Source organism: Taeniopygia guttata, chromosome 20, assembly GCF_048771995.1.
Source record: "Taeniopygia guttata chromosome 20, bTaeGut7.mat, whole genome shotgun sequence".
NCBI classification, from domain to species: Eukaryota; Metazoa; Chordata; class Aves; order Passeriformes; family Estrildidae; genus Taeniopygia; species Taeniopygia guttata.
Window position 1 is genome coordinate 12,461,332 of NC_133045.1, and position 21,289 is coordinate 12,482,620.

Below are 21,289 nucleotides of genomic sequence, written 5' to 3' on the forward strand. Positions count from 1 at the left end.
AAGAGAAATTCCCTTATTCCTTGTCAAAAGACCATAGTACCTTGTGTAGCTGTATTTCAGTCACAGAGAAAATCCAGTAAACCAGTAAGAATATTAGTATGAGTCAGATCTCTAGGATTAAGTCCTGAATTTCTGTTGAGTCTGAATTCTTACTCTTACAAAAATGTCTTTTTTCCTTAAAGGAACTGGACAGTTGCAGCAAGGTACTGGCAAACATTTTAGAAGAGCATGCTATGATAGTAACCTTGTAAAGAAATATGACTTCCAGCACTTAGTAACATCACCTGCCAGAGAAAACTTGGCAGGTCTTCTAATTTGGTCAGTGAATGTTGCTAAGGGGAATATTAATTTGAGATATTCATACCTCAGCAGAAAGCTCTCTTGGTTCCTCAGCTGTGCACACTGGAAGGGAAACATTCAAATAAATAAAATAAACTCAGCATTTTGTATTTACAACAAAAGGAAAGGGATTCAGAAGGTCTCTTACAGTGCTGGTAATTCTCAGATTTATTTTTTCACATCTCACTGCATAGGTTGTAGTTTTTTTAAATGTACCAAGATTACTCTTAGATCACCGAAACTCTTGTCTTTATCTGTTTTATACTGTTAGGAATTATGAAAGAATCAAGTTCTCAGGATTTGCCAGGGGAAATTGGCACTGGTATTAATTCATATCTCTGAAGAAAGGTTTGCCATTTTGTTGTGGAAATTAATGAAGGAGGCAATATAAATTCTTAACTCTGCATAAAAAAAAAAAAAAAACAACAAACCCAAAGAATCCAACCAACCAATATCCAACAAACAAACAACAACAAAATAATTAAACCCAAATGTCTAAGTTATACCTCTTATGCAGATAACGATGATTTGCCATAAACAGTGACCTTATGATGTCCAAAAACTCTTTGCCAATTGCAATTAAATAAACTAAACCTCAAACAGAGGGAAAAACCTCCTAGAGCCTAAACCCTAGAACACATTGTTCGGGGAAAGATATTTCCTTCCATACTAAATGTCTCAGCCACCACCATTCTCAAGGATTTTTAAAGTATTCAATATCCTTGCACCCAAAGAATTATCTTGCACTAATGTAACAATATGTAAGTTGTTGTTCCAAAAATCCTGGGCCCAACTCCAGATTCATCATGTGAACTTGAAAAAGCCAACATGCTTTGGAGTTACAAAAATAACACTGGATTATTTATTTATATAGCACCCATAAATTTACAGGTTGTTTTACACTCCAGAAATAAATTCTAGTCCCTGGAAGGGTAGTGCCACAATGAATTCTGGCTGTTAGGTTTAAATTAAAAGAAGAAAAACACTAATAAATTCTCAGAATTAAAAAAGAAATAAAAAATAAAAAAAAAAGAAAACTCATTACCAATCTCTGATATCCTCTGTATTTTAAGTATTTCTATAGTGAATTAATTTAATTTCTAGCTTAAATAAAAGGCAGAGAAGAATTGCCCCAATACCTCCTAAAAAAAGCATTAAACTCACACCCTGGAAGCAGAGAACTGAACCATCTGTTGCTGGTTGTTGAATCCATGTCAAACTCGGCAGCATGTGAGAGTGACGTACAGTGCAGCGTACAGAACAGGGCATTTATTTTTGGTGACATCTGGATACTTTTTATCTGCTACATAAACAAGGATTTTGGGGACAACAAACTCTTAATCATATGCACTTATCTCTACAAAACCACCATGGTGTTTGATCCTCTGGTTGCAGATTTCTCTTCAAAAGACCCACTCTGATGAGGGAGAAAGTTCTAAAAGGATATAGAATTTTTACTTCCTTGATTCTTATTTCTCTTGCTAATTTTCTTAACGAGTTTGATAAGGTGGCCAACCCCATCCATCTTTTCCTTGGCTGACTAATTCACTCTGGGCTCAGCAGCTTGTCCCTGATATCCATGATCAGTGTTCCTGCTGCCTGACATGGAACATGTTTACACTTTATGGTTAGAGCTCAACTATAAGAAAAAAAACCAAAAAAAGAAGCTGAGTTGGATGAAATTTGGAGACTTGCTACTGCAGCATACCATGGTCATATTTTATCTTCTTACTGTTGACACCTGCTAAAAATTTACTGTTCCAGAGGGATTGGTGGTAGTTCTGTGCTGACTTTATTGGTGTGACAGTGACAAAATTCCAGGGATTTCATTGCAGAAATGTGTAATAAGAGTTTCTCTTAGCTTTAAAATTGTATTTTGAGGTGGCTGAGGGTTGTGTGCTTTTGCTCTTTCTTTTCACAGTGACATAATTACTGGTCATAGTCCATGTGAGAAATCAATGCAAGCACCTGCAGGCGAAGGAAGTGGTTTCCATACTCTGTATGGGAAATCTCAGAGCTCCATTACTGTTATTCGGCTGTCACTTCACTTAGGTTTGAATTTACAGAAAAGTAAGAGACATCTGGTTCTTACTTTGAATTCTCCATGGGAAACACAATAGCAATAATTTCACTGAAGGAGGCTGTCTAGCAGTTACTAATGATGGGACTATTTTGGGTCTACTTAACTGCACAGTGGGTGCTTTTCTTCTGCAGGTAGTGATGTCTCAGATTTTGGTGTACATTTCTTATCCTGTCCAGACTTAAGCCTTGATTGAAGAATTAATCCAAAAAGCTCAAAGTACTGTGGGTTTTTTACACTTCACTCAGGTTGCTTACGGACCTCAGCTAAAGACAGTAAAGGTACAAGCCAGATGGGTTTTTTCATTCATAATCATTAGGACCTGATTCTAGTTGTGGTCTCATGTAATTCTGCTGAAACAAGAATGGAATTCTCTTTGTGGAGGAGTGAGTTGAAACCAGTTCTCCAGTCTCAGTCTGAATTTATGCTGGAAACACAGCTTCCCCCTCCTCACAGGACTTTGGTTTTGCCTGAATAAAAAAATGAGTCAGGAGCCTTGGGAATCAGTCCAGTGGAATGACTGGGACTGACATTTGACGGTCAGTCTGACCTTTACTTGTTCTTCGTGTTATTGCCATTAAATTGTTGCTCACAAGGCTCTGAACAGGGCCAGTCTAAAAGCCCCTCCACTCTGAATCATTCTTTATTCTCTTCTTGGAAATGTTCCTACTTTGCTTCACTGATACCTGGTATTTTGTCCTTGTATGAAAATAATGGTGATAAAAATCATATGATTCTGGCTTAAAACATTATGTCAGACAAATTAGGTTCTGAATGGTTAGTAGGAAGAATTAGTACTTCTTTGTGGTGCTGTCCTGGGCTATTAAATACTGAGAGAATGATGGACTTTGGATGGCTGATCTGTGTAGTCTTTTTCTGCATTCTTTGGGTAGCAAAATCATAATGAAGAAATTATTCAAATTTCAAGACTTGTTTTAAATAGGCATTGACATCAATAATGAATTCTGTTGCTTGTGTGCTTACTATTTGTATTTAGGAATCCACTAGCTTAAATTGTGTGTGATTTTAGGAGTGGCAAAGTGTTAGATTAAAAATCCACTGGACTTAATATAGAGATGGATCTTTGATCAAACTGGTCAGGTATATAAATCCTGGAAGTACATGACTACATCAAAACAGTTTTGGTTTAGAAGCTACACACTATTACTGCTTCTGCTATAGAAGATGTGGAGACTCTACAGTCTATTAATGGCAAAGAAATAAGAAGAAAAAGATAGCAAAGAGGGTTTAATATGTAGAAGATATTACATATGCTCATTATCACAGCAGACATGCCAGGGTCTGGCTCATTCTTGGTCACTTGTTTGCTGTGTTCCTGAGCAGTGCGATGATGTGTATGCGAACACTGAACATCGTCTACATACCTACTCTCTATTCAGTGGGAGGTCTCATATTGGCACTATTTTTTATTGAGCTTGTTAGATCTAATGGTAATTCCTTCAGCAATGTGTAAAAATAAGTGAAATTATATTTCAGTATGGAGCCGACATCTCTGGATGCCAAAACAGTTATTGTTTTGTGTGAGGAATCAGAGTGTGCCAAAAATTCTTTCTCTTCTCTTTTTTTCTCTGTTATTAAAGCTTATTAAAAGCTAAAAAAAGTAGAATGTCGTGTCAAGAAGAATGATTGTTAATCTTGGATTAAAAAATTTCAACAGATCAGTGTCTCGTTGCAAAAGAAAAAGTTATCTCTTTATCAGAATGATATCTGTTGGGAAGAACACTTTGCAGAGGAACTCCTTTAAATATATGGGACTGAATCTTGCTCCTTAGAGCTGTCCTGTGTAGTTTGCACTTTGCATCCATTCATCCAAAGAAACCCACAGGCAGATCAAAATGCTGGGATACCCAGTGGTAGGTGCCATGCAGGAAGCAGCTCTGTTTCCCAGTATTTGCCACCTCAAAAACAAGGAGAAAAACAGGCTGGAAAGAAAGAACAGTGTGTTTCACCATAAAAAAAAAACAAAAAAACCCTTGTGAGTTATGCAGTTAGACCAAGTACAATGAGGGTAGAAATGGAGGAGGGCTGAGTCTCACCCCTGCTGTAGGGCAGGGGTAGAGCTCCAGTGCTTTGTCCATCGAGCTCCAATGGATTTATTTGTGCTGCTGCCTTCCCAAAGTGCCCTTTGCACTCAGGGACTTGCCAGGGGTGTTGCCATGGGGTCTGTGCCTGGCTCTCCAGGAGGGACAAGGAGATGGAGGCTCTCCAGCCAACAAGGAAAGGACCCCAATAAAAAGTACCCGATCCTCAGGAACAGCTGAGTTGTCAACAGTATTTAAGGTAGAAACGTAAACAAAATTTAATAGAGAGCAATGGGAGATATATTAGAGTTTTCTAAGGACTTCCTTTAGAACATGAACACTGTTCTGAGCAAATCATTCTGAGCCATTGCTACTCCCAGTTTTTCCTGCATTTCTTTTCTCCAACTCCTACTCTTTATTTTGTTAGAAAAGTAGAAGTTAACTGTTAGGCCATTGTGTTCTTCAAAACGAGTCAATTCTGCCATCTCCAACAGAGTTCAGTTTGAGTTTAGCTTCTGACTAAGATGAAGTGCAATTAAAATGGGGAAAGCGGCACAGTGCTTAGTACTGTGTCTGCTAATTGCTGCTGTACTTTCATTTCTTGTGATAGCTCTCTATGATGCATTATCACTCTGGTGGGTTCCCCCCACCTTTATGAGCTTTTCCTTAGATTAATTTCTGAGTGTTGCTGCATATTGGTGTGCTGAGCACTTGGAACAATTTGCAACTATTAAATCTAGTCCTGAGTTTGCTACTATTAAAGTTCATATTTGATCTTCTGCCTCTTGTAATCACAGGAGGAGATGAGGCTTTGTTTCTGCTTTCATGTTCCCCATATCCTCCTCTCCTGTCTCTCCTCATGCCCTTTAAACAGATTGTTCCAGCCTGAGTGAATTGCAGAGTATGAGGTAGGAGGGATGCTATGGAGGTAAAGCACAGGGAGAAAAGACTAAGAAAGCAATGTTAAATATTAATTATTTCTATTGTGATTGGCATAATTTGTCAGTCACTGTTGCATTTCTGTTGCTCTTCTCAGAAAATTTTGCAACCCTTAAGTTGTCCCCAGACTTTCAGTATTTAAAATCAGTGTTGGAATTCTGAAATGTAAATATAAAATTAAAATGTGTTAAAATTCAGAATATTCAAACATGTGAGGACAGTGTGATCTGATTTTATATCTTTATTATTTTGTTAGTATTACAGCAAGAAGTGCCAATAGGTGTGCTGTGCTCCTGTGGAGTAAAACCAGCTCTTGCCTTTGGGATTTAATCAACATTCAGAAATAAAAAAGACGAAATAGGTAAAATGGAGTGATCAGAGATTATGAAGATAATAATGATTAGTTCTTTAGATCAGCTAAATCTGATTCATATTTCAGAATTTCAGAAAATCTGAAAATAGATCTTTTGAATCTCAATCTAGTATCTTGGATTTTGTGTTAACCTTCTCTACTTCTGCTCTCTTCTGAGCTAAAGAATCAAATAATCAGATGACAGTCTTGAGAATTTATCCTCCTTGAAATTTATGGCCACACTTGCATTAGCTCCAGGTATTAAATCTGCTTTTATTTATGGGAAGAGTGGTAGTCTCAGAATTTTGTTAGGAGAAAAATATTACTGAATGAAGCCATGAGCTGCAAGAACCAGCCCACGAGCAAGACCAGCTGTAGAACCAAAGGGTCTATCCCTCATTTTAGGAAGAGATACCAGACCAAATTCTGGTGTGTCTCTGCTGATTTTTGTGCTTAGATTTCATTCTCCATTAATGATTCATTTGATAAAGCTGTCTGCCCACAGAAATGCCTGGATCAAACAGTTATTCCTACACAGATCACAAATTGAAAATGGAAGAAGCAGGCATTCTGTCAATGGTTAAATGACTAATTTGACAATAGGCCATTCTTCCAAGAGTAAAATGCTCCCAGAGAAATGAGTGGGCTCAAAGGAGGCTGTGGCCATACATGATGCCAAGAGCTACACATGGTTCTCACATAAATATGTCCGTAATAATTACTCTTAATACTTCATTGATTGATAGGTCATAAACTTGTGACACTAAAAGTGCAGAGATAAGGAGACAAAGGAGTTTCAGAATGGAATGAAAGCCAGGGAAGCTTTCCAATTGTAAAAAATCTGTATTTCTCTTTGTTTGTAGTTCAAACTTTCGAGCTTGCCAGATTAGTGAATAAGAATCTTTTGTCCTTGTCCAATAAATATATTGATAAGATGTAGGAAGAGCAGGCATGGAAAGCTAATGCATCTCCATGTTCACATGTCCCTCTGCTGATAACAGAAGAAGGCTGGGCAAACACAAACACATGGTGTTAGGAGTTCCAGTGACATGATCCTCTTCCAAAAGGAAATTCAAGTCAGTCACATTCCATCTATTTTAATACATATTTGAGATATCAGTCATACAGTGTTTGTAGGCAAGGATTAGAATGCAGAAGAAGTGAGTAGCTGTGCTGCCCCCACTGTATCTGAATCATGGAAATATGGGATTTCCAGGGCCAAAATTCAGATAAAGAACTTGTGTTCTATTTAGGAACCCACATAAATGTCCTGATTTTTAATAGACTACATGCCAGTAAACGCTGGCTTTATCAGATAACATGAAGCATTTTTGGAAATTTGGCTCTTCCACAGGTCTTTGAAAGGGAGCTGATCCCTTCTGAAAGATGTATACTCAGACATTCTTCAGGCAAAGCCTTTGGCACATGTGACTGATCAAATACATCCTAACACCAAGGTGTGTTGTATGCTTTGTTTTTTGTTTGAAGTCTCGAGAAGGGATCTGCTCCCTCCACCCTCACTGCCCATGCCAGGATGCTGAGCCCTGCACTCCGCTGTTCCCAAAATCCCGGCGCAGGAAGGAGCTCCACAGTGTGCAAGGCTCCCTGCAGCAGGGACATTGGGCTGGATGTCAGCTCCCTTACCCTGTCAGAGCTGCTGCATCTCCATTGGCCTTTCAAGGTCTTTAACTCAGCTGTATTTTCTCTCTCCATGAACTGGGGGTTTAGAAAAGGCTTTGTAAATATTGAATCTTTCTTGAGGTATATTAATCTTTGATATCCAAGTAGCCTGAATCCTCATCTATTTTTTTCAACCCTGTGTGTCTTTATTGTGTCTTCTCACATTTGCTAGTTGTAGGATTGTCTTCTTCCCCTTTTTGCATCTCTTTTGGCTCACCAAACATCTTTCAGCAGAATCACAGTGTTTGTGCCTCTTTTGCACTCAGAAACTCATATCCAGAAAGTTCTCTTTCTTCCATGCTTCTTTCTATATGTTGTTTCCATCCTCTCTGGGTAGAGTATCCCTTAGTTTTGCTGATGTCTATGGATGTACAAGTAGTGCCACAGAATTTATCAAAGTATTTCATATGAAGATAAAGAAAAAAAAGGGCAGAGACAGCAATAGCTGATGGGTTTATGCTGGATCTTACATGGTTTGCAGGTGTATTGCCCATGCAAACCCACAAACCATAAATACAGACAAGCTTCCTAAAACTTTGTGTTGGTTAAAAAGTGCTCCAAATTCTTCATGTTATGATGTTGGCTCTTTAAATTTTTTTTTCCAGGGTCCTTCTTTTCAGATCATACGTCTCCCTTCAAGAAAGCACAAGGCTTGGCTCTTAGTTCCATATGTCTTTATAAGCCCACACCCTGAACAAAATAGTGTTGAGGATCACTCCCTTGTCTTATCCTGCCAAATACAAACTTTAAAGAGGTTTGGGATATGGATGTTCTTTTGTCCTGCTCAGCAGACCCCTGACTGGGATAATATCCTTAGGGTTATGAAGTATTATTGAAAGGAAGCACAAGAACACTGTGCTCTACTTCTGCATGTGGCTTTAATTATAGATTCTCCTGAATCCTTTTCATACCTGCTCTTAATTTTTTTTTCTAGAAATTTCTTCCACTCTGTAATGATTCTCTTGAAATGAGCTTTTAAAATGCTATATAGGAACTAACTGTGAAAAATTAAGGAATCCTGATATTACCTTTCATCTTCTTGTTTCTAATTCAGCCTGACAAGCTGTGCAGGATAGCTTGAAGAACTGAGGCATCTTCCTCATGAATGCACCTATAAATTAAAAGTGAAAGAGTTTGAGCTGCTTTTCATTATCTTATCCAATGGTTGAATTTACACACCGAACAAAACTGTATCATCATCTTACAAACTAATGTTTGGGGAAAACATGTGTTTCAGAATTATTTTTTTGGTGCTCAGTAATAGCAGCACTCCATTTCTTTTAGATAAATATTTATACAAGCATGCACTGTAAACCAAGAAAGCCCAGGGTCTGAGGCCCTTCAGCAAAGAATCTCTCATTTTCTATGATGATTTTTTTTTCCTGAGCTGTTTTATAAGTATTAACCACTGAGGGAGTTAAGAACCTAAAAAGAAAATATTTTTGTATACTGGAAGGAGATCAGTTTCCTTTCCCTAGACATGATGTTACTCAGTGCAAACTACAGCCTTAAGTAAAAACAAAGTGTGCATTGAGAAATTCACTGCAGAACAGCTGCATTTCTGAGATGTTGTAGGCAGGGAAAATTCGCCCCTGGATTCCCTTCAGGTGTCTCAGAAGTTTCTGGTGCCCTGGCGCTAAAAGGATATTAGAAAAATTCTGCTTAAAAATTGGCCGCCAGAAAAGTCTTTCTTTTAGGAAAACAAACCCTCCCCACACCCCCTTAAATTTTTATGTACTCTTTAAAAATCAAGGAATTGATCTGAAGATGAGGTAGGAACTCTGTTCTAGAAACTGGCCTGTGTCAGGAAGAAATCACTGTGTCTGATTTGGTTTTATATTTTTTAATGATGGGACTCCATTAGATAATTTGTCCAAAATGATGTGGAAAGCTGAGGCTAGAAACTAAGGAATATTTTATTTGGCTTTAATGCTGTTGTACGAGATTTTATCAACCACCCTAAAATCTAACATTACAGTTCCTTACCTGGCTGTTTCAGCATTATTGAGGAGCTTATTCTTAGTCCTGTTCCTGAAACTAAACTTGTTTGCAGAGGTAAAATGACTTGCTGAATAAAGCAAATTCAAAAGAGTTCCTATCCCTACCCAATTCAGGTGTAGTGCAGGAAAAATAAAGTGAAGTTCTAAAAACTTATTTTGCACTCATTAAAGAAATTTTCATTTGATACAAAGTCATTGCACAGTCTTGTGGCAGACTGAGAGAAATAAGTACATGCAAAAAGGCCTAAAACATCCACTGTAAAACTGTTAAACTAAGGGAATTGTGTAAAATTTGGTTGTTGTACTTGGCTGGTTTTATATGTACTTTTTTCAGTTTTGATTTGAGTTGTGGTTTTGACTCTGCTTAGAGCTGGGCCAGAACCACAGCTGTGGATCCAAATACCCACAAATCCTGGCCCAGATCTGAATTGTTCATGTTGAGTTCATTTCTGATTCAAAAGAACCCCCAAATTCTGGGCAAAATTCTGTCAAAACCACTAAACTCCCCCGGTTGGAGTGCCAAACCACAGTTCAGCCCAGGTTTGTTTGAAAATGACTAAAAACTGGTCACAGATTCTGTTGAATGTGATCCAAAATTGAATCATAGTATTTAGAAACTTCAGCAAACTGAGGCAGAACTTAGTGGTTGCAATAAAACCAAAATGGAGAGAGTATTGTGAGGTCTTAATTTCTTTTTGTGGACATTTCTTGCAGTTCAGCAAAACCATCCTCAGAACTGCACTGGTTCAGGGGAACTGGTAGTTCAGAGAACTTGTGTACCCAGGAGTAGTTCTTAAAGAGCTGAAAGCAATGATGGAAATGTATCAGTTTCCTCTCTTATGCTTTTTCCATTTTTAGTGGAGTTGCTCTTGTTCTGTTCTGCCTTCTGCACAATTAAAATAAAAGCCTTTGAAGTGTCTGAATTTGCATATTTTATTTTTTTCCAGAGACTTTGTCACAGCCTCTTATGGAAGTGATAGCATTAAATTGGAGCAGCACAATGAATTCCAGGAAGTGAGTAATCTTCATTAAGCTTGTTTATTTGCAGGAGCTCCATTAAATTAAGAATGCTTATCAGGCTATGTCTGCACTGATGAAACTAGTTCTGCTGTTTGCCTTGAGGGATTGGTTCCCTACCTGACACCTCAGGGTCCTGGATTTTAATCTCGTCCTCGACAAACCCAGTGGATCATTAGTTCAAAACTGACATTTAACCTGTAGTAGAAGATCAGTCTTTATAGTAACTTTTACATATTCTCAACTTTAAAGATTAAGAAATAGGGCTACAATACAATACATGACTTAAAACAGGTGAAGGGAAACTTGGTTTTAAGATGTTTCTGCTGTGGTAAGGGCAGGTGTAGTTTTGGACAGATCCAGCCTGAGGTGTGAGTGCTGGCCTATTCTCTTAAAATCAGAAGCAAAAGAGAGAGATTAATCAATTCTGAATTGAACAAATGGCAGTATTCCAGTCTAATACCTTGAAAAGAAACTCATAAAACATGAAATAAAATTTAATTTCCCCCTATGTGTATTTAATGATGACTGTAAGTTGGTGGCGAGGTTCTTCTCCAAATTATTTAGGTAGAAATTTATACTTTTATGAAATGCCAATGAAAATAATTTTGATGCGTTTGAATTCTTCTGCTCTGCAACATAAATATTTGGAAATGTTCACCCCTCTGAAAGGGTAATTGTTGGATACATGCTGAGTTGGATACATTATCAGCCACAGATAGGATGCCTCCAAAAAAAGGGCTCGCCATAAAGACATTCGTGTTCTCACATAATTAACCCAATGGCATTTGGTTCCAGCAAAGCCATTCTGCTACATAATGACAAGAAAAATGAGATATTAGTGAAGGTCTGGGAAGAGATGAGTACACATCTGCTTGTGTTTGCTTTCCTGGCATGACCCATCAGGTTGCTCTTTAGGACTAAAATTTAAAATGTAGAGAATTAAAAAATTTAATGAAAAAAAAAAAAAAACCAAAAACCAAATCCTCATCTCTTCTAATTGAAAATGTAGAGAGGCATAATGGAGAGAAGCTGAACTTGTAAATGCTTTGGGTTTGTATTTCTGTTGCAGGAGCTGTGTGTTGCTCTTGTGTGTATGTATCAATTATAAATATATATCTGCTTTTGCAGTGACAGACTATTTTAAGGTGGCTCAAACAGTTATTGGTACCAAACTGCTTGATAATGAATGTCTGGGAAACTGTGATGACAGATCAAAGGATCAGCATTTTAGGTTTCCATTCCTGGTGTATCTAGTTTAGATTGACTGTAAATAAAGTTCTAGTCAAGTTCCAAATGAGCAAGGCAGGGTCTTACAGGGCAGGGTAGCATTATCTTGGGAATCCTGCTGAAACATCCTTCTGGAGGGGGCTGATCTGTGAGAATTGTGCAGAGATTTGTAAGCCTTGATTTTTAGTGAAGATTGCCTAAAGCAATATTAATTGAATATGCATCTTTCTGATAAACATACTGTACTTCTGAAACTGTTGTCATCAACATGACAACAAATGAGTGTGGAAAAATCAAATCCTGGAGCAAAAGACAGATTTGCTGATGAGAAACTCCACTGGGAAGTCTGGAGCTTGCCATCCCATTTGTAAACAACTGCACCCATGTGGACTCTGTTTGTGTGCAGGGGTGGTTGGGCTCTGCCTTTGTGTCACAGTAAAAGAGGGAAGAAGATGAAAAGTGATGGCAACAGAATGAATATGCAAAAAAGGAGGAATCTGATCCAGGGACAGGAGCCGTGGGTTGGGGTTTAATGTTATGGATTAGTCTTTACAGTTTATTTCCTCTTCAGGATGTTTTCTTTTTTCCTTGATTTTCTCATATGTGTGGTCTTCACTCAGCAGAGCTGGTGTCATCCTTTTCATCTGGTTGTAAAGGAGTTTTTTGGCTACATATACCTTTGCTACAAGCATCTTGAATGATATTTCTTTGGGGTTTCTGAACTACATGAAATACAGAGCTGAGAAGGATGAACTTACAAAGGTTTATTGTATCATTTAAATTTGCAGGGACTTGGTTCTGTGTAATCTAGAAAATCTATAATAATTTGGAAATAAGAATAGAGAAATCTAAGCCTTTACACTGCACTTGAATGAGGACTGAACTTACATCATAACTAGAGTGAATTTGAAACATCTACTTCTCCTTGTTCCTTCTGCCTTTGTACAGATGTGTGCTGTAAAAGTTATTTATAGGATTCATTTAAATTCCACATTTTCCCCAGTACATTTTCCACCTTTTTTTTTTCACAGTACTTACTTGTAAAATCAATAGTCTCAAACAGCTTACTTTTTAAACTCCCCCTACTTTCCTTTAAAGCTTAGCGGTTCTATGTGTTTCCATGGAGCCATTTCTAAGCAGATAGAAACAAACTCAGGCACAAAAGTTCATTTTGAAGGAAAGCAAGTGCTGGTTTATACTATGAAGAGCCTAATCATGGTTGACTTCTGCAGGTGCAGAGTTTAAAATGAAATTGTCAATATTCAAAACACTTGCATATTTTTGTTGCAGATAGAGGGTTCTACACCATAACTGAGTAAAATACCCTGGGGAAAGGACTTCATAGTCTATACAGATTGGTTTTTAATACTCCTCTCTTTCTACAAGGTGTTTCACAGCATCCAAATATTAGGATTATTGTTACTTTGGCTTATAGGGAAAAAGTACCTAAAGCTGGAAAAACAAGGTAACATCAGAGCATTCATTACGATTACATGAATATTAATTAAGAAGAATAAATGGTATTTGGAGGTTGCTGTGCAGAGAGGTTTATTCCAAATACAGTGGTCAAGATCTTTATGTTCTGTTCCTCTGTGGACAATAGAACTGACATTGTTTACACCTACTTAAGGTTTGGCCTCTTCTGTTCAGCAATTCCCACATAATAACAAAACAGTAACAAAGCTGAATTTGACTCATAACAGGATCAAGATTTCTCTTGATTTCAGATTTACCAAAACAGTCACTTGACAGTTGCTTCAGTTCACTACTGATATATGAGCTATATTCACAGTTGTTTTCCTCAGTGTGGGTTGATTTAAACAATTCTGAAATTCATAGCTTGTCAAGCTCCTTTGTGATTGACTTAATCTTTCACAGAAGGATCTCATGGATTTATGGCTGAGATCTTGACTTTGTCTTCAAAATCTTTTTTTATTTCTCAGAGTTTCCTTTACCAATGCCCCTACCAAGAAAAGGAAGCAAATAGTGAATTTTTTACAACTGCTTATAGCATAACACAGGGAAAACTTCAAAGTGCAGAGAAATTATTATGCTTGGCCTTTTTTTTCTTTTTTATCCTCATTTTTCCCCTTCCCCTATTTCAAATTGTATTTATATTTGCTTCTGATTCTCATGTTACTTTCTTCTTCAAGCTGCCAAAAGTCTTCTACTGTGGTGCTGGAGATTAAATGGCAAATTTCTGGCAAACATCGCAGAGTTTTGTTTTCAATGAAGAAGTAAATCTAGCCTCTGATTAGCAGGAGAATCACTTTACTTTCACTATCATTTATGCTCATAGTTCTTGGATTTGTTGTCATTTGCACATGGAAACATAAAATTTGCATATGCAAATAGTGCATTAGAGTGTCTTGTGCTTTGAAAACAAAACACAAGGTACAATACCTGCAGTGGTCAAAAGAACAAACACATAGAATCAAACTGGTAGCTGGTGAAGGGATGAATGACAGGATAATTATGGCAACTGTTCAAATACTCTGACAGAATCAAGAACATTATTTTAAATACCTGTTTTCAGTGGGGTCAGTCATAAAATCCTCATCTGCTGTTCCATGGGACTCAGTCTATCCCTCATGTAATTTTATCTGGGAGGGGAGAGAACTGACACTGAACTGACGGCCTGGCTGAGCATCAAAGTGCTGTACAAAAGCCCTGCTGATTGTGCTGATTCAAAGAATTAATTATTTTACATTTGCTAAAATCAAAGCAAGTTATGACATTAATGAGAACAGGAAAGAGGAAAGGACAGGATGGTAGGAGCAGTGGGTGTCAGCACTGATGTTGGCTACCCCACACCGCAGGAACTGCTCCCTCAAGCTCTCTTAGCTGTGTATGGACTGTCTTTATGAAGGAGGCTTTGATCTGTTGAATGAACCTGACCTGTTTGCTGTGTTTTAAGCAGACAGTGGAAGCACAAGATGTGAAACATCAGAGACAGATGATAGGAAATGGACTCTCAGGGCAGAAAAACTAGGGAGAACACAGATATGCCTAAATGATCAAAATGAAAATCTGAACTCCATGTGTCTTTCCATTAAGAAATATTGCAGGTCAGGATCTTCTTTTACCTCTTAGAGGGTACAAACAAACTCCCCTGCTTGCTCCCCCCGCCCTTCCCTGATGACCTGGAGAGAAAGGCTGTTCCAGAGAGCAGAATTGTGAAGGGAAATTCATGTGGAACACAAAACCAGACTCTGAGAAGATCTTGAGTATGCTGCTCTCTGGGCAGTTCAGCTTGAACCTACATGGGCAGGACAGGATGGTAGGACAGGAGGGGACAGTTTTAAAGTGAAATAAGAGAGATTTAAATTAGATGTTAGGATGAAATTCTTTACTCAGAGGGTGGTGAGAGATTGGCACAGATTGCCCAGAGAAGCTGTGGCTGCCCCATGCCTGGAAGTGTCCAAGACCAGGTTGGATGGGGCCTGAAGCAACCTGGGATAGTGGAAGGTGTCCCTGCCCATAGCAGGGGGTGGGATGAGATGAGATTTAAGGTTTTTTGAAACCAAACCATTCCATGATTCTGTGAATTATTCTACAAGGAACAGGCCAGTATGGGTCAGAGTGATAAGGGACCACAGTCACAGATTCATGGTCATGTTAAAGTCTTTGCAGCTTCAGGCTCTACTCAATAAATACCCCCAAGCAGGTTTCCCACAGCTGTGGTTACAGAAAGGCAGCAGTCTGGGTACATGCCTTTGGTTCTTTCAGCCTCAGTGAGCCTGGAAAAGTCCTCAGACTGCCTTTTCTGTGTGTACCACACCACAGGCCACAAACCCCTGCCCACCAGCCTGTGCCACTGAAGATCAATAGTGAAAGAGCAAAAACCACAAACTCTGATGTGCCTCAGGAAGGGAGTGAGCAGATGAAGGACATTGCCAATGTGAATGAGATCTACATGAAAGAGCCTCATCATTGCACTGCTTTCATGGATTAAAGGAACAATTGAGCAGAAGAATGAGAAGGTGGTGCCAAGAGGAAGAGAAAACATGGAGGAGGGAAGCAGGGTTTCTCTGGTTAAACCATTCCAGTCACGTTCTTGGCGCACAAGCAGAAAAGCACAGCTGCTTTACATCTGCTGAGAGCACTGGAACTGAACAGGCACCAACATAAGTATTCTCAGCCTGTTCAGATGAGGTTTTTGTTTGCTCTGGTGTGGATACAATACTTTTTGTAATTAGTAAGATGGAAAACTATTTTCTAATTCTGCTGCAATAACTGATTTGGCTTATAAATGTTTTCTCTCAAAGGTCAGGCCAGTAGGGACTTAGGCTAATTTTGTCACTGGAGTGTCAGACCTGGTGCCCACCCTGAGAGACACAATAGCCACTGAATTACACAATTTAAATGTTGCATGCTTGTATCAATGAAAGACTCTGACAATTTTCTTTCATGTAGCATCTTGATTATATTTAATGTAGTAAATCTCCCCAAGTATTTTAGGGCTTTGTGCCTAAAGTGAGGCCCACATCCCTGGATATCACTGTAATACAAAGATAACAATAACATTACAATTTTTCTTTGCCTAATTTATAGTCTTTGGGGCATATTATGGCTCTGAAGTCTGCTAAAACCCTCAGCTGATGTGAGGGAAGTTCATATAAATGCAACATGTAGAAATCTTAAATCCTAGCTCAGCATCTCTGTTTGATCCTCTCCACTACCAGCAACAGCCAGGAGGTAACAGGAACTAATAAACATATAAAGTGATGTGATTGAATTAAATTAACCCATTCACTGACACAACTGCTAGAGGGATCATGTATTTGAAACTCCAGTTCATTCTTTGTGTGCAAATGAAGTTTCAGTGAGTATTGATAATTATTTTGCCTGCATGAGTTATAAGAATGAAGACTTTAAAAATGAGGAGAATATCAAATCAAAGAGAGACTCTGTTATACAAATTAAAGCTTGACACAGACCCGATGAGTTTGAATCTGGGATTCTAAGCTCACTGCTATCAGCAAGAACAGCTTTGGGTCTTCTATCCTTGGCTGCTTCTATTATTCAGTAAGGTTTACTTAGCTTCATATTAGCTGATAATACACCCATGTGGGTGACAGGAGCTGCAGCTGTGCTAATTATGGCAGAGAATAGCACTGTATTCTTCAGCCTGGCTCCACACTGGGACTGTGTTTGGATGTCCCATGGCTGTCTGCACCTCACACAAGCACTGGCCATGCTTGAATCTTTCAGACAAGCCTATGAAAGAAATTGGCATTTCCAAATGGCCTTATGGATATTTAAAGGTGAAAGAACATCTTGTTAAAGCTACCTTGTGTTTACTTCCATGTTTTGGGGCTTTGTGTGTATGCCTAGGTGCAGTAAATGTGCAGGTAGAACTGTAAAACAGAGAGTTCTGATTTGTGGAGCAGCTTTCTATGTTTGTTGTAGCTTTAACTGTATTTCAGCCATATGCCTTGTGCAGCATGTTGAGCAAACACCTTTTTTTATAATTCTTATATCTCAGGGGAAACACTGACAGGGCCATGGCAAACTGCACATTCAACTAAGTGTCGGTGAAGAGGCTGCTGAGGATCAGGCTTTTGGAAAAGATTCAATGCCACTGTCTAGACAGAGGCAAGAAACAAGGGCTCCCTTTCCCCTCATCCCCTTGAAGCCTCATCACAGAGCTATGCAAGCCTGCTAATTAAACTGAAGTTTTGCACTTCACCCTTAGGAGTTTCTATCTTAAAAAGAAGTAGGTCATTTGATTGACATGTATTCTTCAGCATCCTAATCTCCAGTGAGGAAACGATGGAAAATGAGCTGTGTTGAATGCAGACAAAACTGAGGCTACACAGAAACTGAATGCTGGATTACATAAAAGGCTGAATAAACCACCAATCCCACATTAGGAGGAACAGGATTTTGTGTGGTTAACTGAGGCTGCTGTTGTTTGCTGGATAACTTCCACTCAGTCCAATGGAGCACCAGATTTCAAGTGGTGGATGTGTTTCAGTGGTGGTCTCTGACACTGGGTCCAGGCAAGAAATGAAAACAAGGCCAAGACTGGGACATTGAAAGGTCTTGTTGGGAAATGGAGCTCAGAATTGGAAGTGGTGTCTTACTAAGGGCTGTGTACTAAGTGAGACCAGTGGTGCCTTACTAAGGCTGGATCTCAGGCTTAGTCATCCTGAGAAACTGAAGCAGGATGGGCAATGGAATTGAACAGTATCTAAATGCTGATTGTAGTCACACATTTAGAGATGGGCCTGGTAGAATTGTACATTAATGCACCACTGATTTAAAGGGTGCTGGTGGAGGCTTGTTTGTATCCTGACTGCTCAGACATTCCCATAGTTATCCAAGAGGAGGACTTGGAGAGGGTGACTCTTAAGCACTGTCTTCTGTTAGAGATCTTAATATCAGAACAAAATACCCCGGTGGGATTCTCCATCACTTCCACTGAGAGATTCTATGCCTGTGGGCAGAGAGTGTGGAAAAAAGAGCAAAATGGCTTGGCCAGGGACTAATTTGCACACAAAAGTTCTGCTTGTGAACTCTCAGTGCCTGTATCCCAACGTGTGCTGAAGAGCACATTAGTTTTTCCTTTAACTTTTGGGAGCCATGTTCCAGCAATCAGTCTGATCAGGTCACTGTATGGACTGTGCAGTGCCCAGCATGTTCAGAAGTTCCTGTTGCTTTGGAATGCCTCCATTTGTGAATGCTCATTTTCCCACAGCACATCCAGGCCTGATTTTCAGAAAACCAAAGCTGAGCATTTGTGAAAAGAAGGGGCCCTCGAGTCACCCCAGACTGTATACTCCAATATAAACTGTGACTCACTTAAAAATGAAATTCAGTATTTTTATAGGAGGTGCTTTTTTTTTTTTTAATCTAACAATATTTGTATTATTAAACTTATACCAAATGTGTATTTGGAAGTATTTCTCACTGATTAGTATAGAGACATCTTGGGTCTCACTGTAAATTCATGAGCGTCTGTTTTTCATTGTAGTGAGAAAGCTGTGAGAAAGCATCCAAGGGGGAGACTATTCACCAGTAAGAATTAAGCATCTACAGTGAGGTGGAATACAGGGTTCTCAGTTTCCTCTTGAATGACTCCATGCCTGGATGTTTAATATCTAACAGATCTTTTCCTTCTCTTAATGCCAAAACACAAAATTACTTGCAAGGTAGATTTTGTTCTGGAAATTTGTTTCTAAGGTTGGTTTCTAAGGTGGTATAATAAGGTGCTGGAATAGCTTGTGGCCTCTTTGGGGTTATTTTTAAAATTACTAAATCGAGTTAAAAAAAAGAAACAGGACAGTACAGAAATGCCTCTTTCCTCTGCATATTCTGCTGCTTCTTCACCTTTCCTTGGATAATTTTGTCATTTTCTGTGTATTTAGTGTAAATTCAAAATACTATGAGAAAGAATTATAAAATAATTTGTATTAGGAAACGAGTTGTGTGCATTTTGGTACATACAAGTCCTGGGTTTCAGCCTATACTAATGCTGGGTTTAAAACAAATGCTCCCTGTATGTGGCCAAGAGCACTGGTTCTCTACGGCCTTCCTTTACCCTTCTGTAGACCTTGTGTAATATTTCTCTTATCTCCCAGAAAAATGCTTCCTTGGAAGGTATAGTCAGATGATGTTTGAGATCCTTGAGGAAAGGTCATCACTGCAAGGAGCTGAGTTCTGGTGACAGAATTAAAATAAAAGACAAAAAGGTGTAACTATAGCACAGCTAAAAATAAAGACTGAAATTCCTCTTCATTCTCAAGCCATATAAGGATCTGTGCAGAGCTATGTCAGGCAGGATCCTCATGCAAAAAGAGATGAAGTTTTGGCTGATTTACCATGGGAAGCATCATGTTCATATGTTTCCTTTGTAGAGCTAAATCATAATTCTGAAGTTGTCAGAAGGCTGCTCTTTAAATTAGAGTAATATATTGCTGTATGTGCCCAAGAACAGCTACAAATGTAAACACAGGCACTCCCTTGGCTACATCCAGTGCACTTTTCCAGATCATTTCCAAGTGGAAAAGAAGCCTAACAAAGAATGAAGCAAAATTTCTCTGCCAGTCACAATCAGAAGATTAATCCTTCTTTTCTAGTGTCTATAAACAGTAGACCAGAGTCTGGTCTTTGTCTAGAATTTCCAGTGACACTGCTGGCAGTGCCAGGCATGGATGACATGCAGGAAAAATACATTGGCTTTGTGCAGAAATCTCCTTGCTATTAAACATCTCATCTACTTGTATGTGCACATGTGCTCCTGCAATACAGGGATATTTAGAGGCTGTTTCACACTCCAAAATTAGTACTTATGGGAAATGATATATGCAGTACCTTGATACTCACAGTGCCCTTGTGGCAGCACATTCCTGAAGCATTACCTGTGTGATACATTGATGAGGTGGTTTAGATTTTCATGTGAGAGAATGGTGAATGAACTTGACCTAGCAAATCTCGTAGGACTGTGAGGCAGCCCTGCAAATGAAAAACAGCACTGCAAGGTTTCCCCAGAGTGATTCTAGGGTTCCCTGAATCTGGTGATGCAGGGTTCCCTGATTTTTGGCAGTGTTGGAGAGAAAAGATGCCCCAAGATGCTGAGGAAGAGAAGGAAATACTGAGAAGGAAAAGGTCAATTAAATAAAAGCTCCCTCCTGCTGTTGGCAAAGAAGCATCCTAGAATCTGATCCATGAATGTGCAGGTTTTGTTTATTCCCATTTTGTGGTTGATTTATATTTGGAATGAGGTCCAAACCACAGTCATATAATCTCTTTTTGCAACCCAATTTGTTCTCAAATGCAAAACAAATAAACAAATAAACAAGACCCCCAAACAAAACACAACTGCATTTCTAGTTTCTGTATCCTATTTCCCTGCATTTCAAATGAGTCTTCATCCCAGCACAGGCCAGACTCCATGTGATCCATGGCTTTTCATGCACTGCTCACATTCCTCTCTGTCTCCTGTGTCATCTTTTCATTGCTGCTTTAGATTAGCCCCAATGCAGAGCCATTTATGGTTGTCACATGCTATAAATCAGCCTTAATTGTTCATCCTGCCTTTCATCAACTCTTTGCATGTCCCACACCACTGATTCTTTTGAGGCACCCAGTTTGCCTTTACTGCTACTTGGCCTAGCACTTCCATATGATTCCATTTGGTTTTCAAAGATCTCTGTCATTTTAACACAAAACCCCCAGAACTATTTTGGATGGGTTGTTTGCTGTGGTTCATGTATGTACCTGTATATTAGAATTTAATATCCAAGAGTGAAAGGCATCTGGTAGATCAGGCCCAGGTTGGTCTGGAGCCCTGTATTGGTGGATTATTGACAGCATTTATGTGTATGTCGCTTCTCTGCTTTGTGCAGTGATGATGCCTTCTCCCTTGGGGAACCTTTCTGTCTTTCTTGCTCTCTCTTTTTTATTAAGAACATTTTCCTAATTTGATGCCTTAATTTGAAACTGCTTTGTGCTGTGTATTGTGTTCCAAGGCTGGGAATGATTCCCAAAGATGTGTTTTCAAGGCACACTTTTGCATCTCCATTGCAGTCAATGGGAAAATTTTATAGAGCCTGATGGCAAAATTTCTTTACATAATTCTTTATTCTGAGGTATTTTAGAATAT

The 21,289-nt window shown here is 38.9% G+C and overlaps 1 long non-coding RNA gene across 1 annotated transcript in view; it reads right to left on the reverse strand.

Annotated features, from left to right (window-relative positions):
• Window positions 1-21,289, reverse strand: part of LOC115497925 (uncharacterized) — a 28,085-nt gene that overhangs the window by 2,466 nt on the left and 4,330 nt on the right. Inside the window, exons 2-3 of the long non-coding RNA XR_012051541.1 lie at window positions 8,461-8,543; window positions 365-402 (exon numbers count right to left, since the gene is read on the reverse strand). This is a non-coding gene — a long non-coding RNA (uncharacterized lncRNA). The remainder of the gene's footprint in view (window positions 1-364; window positions 403-8,460; window positions 8,544-21,289) is intronic.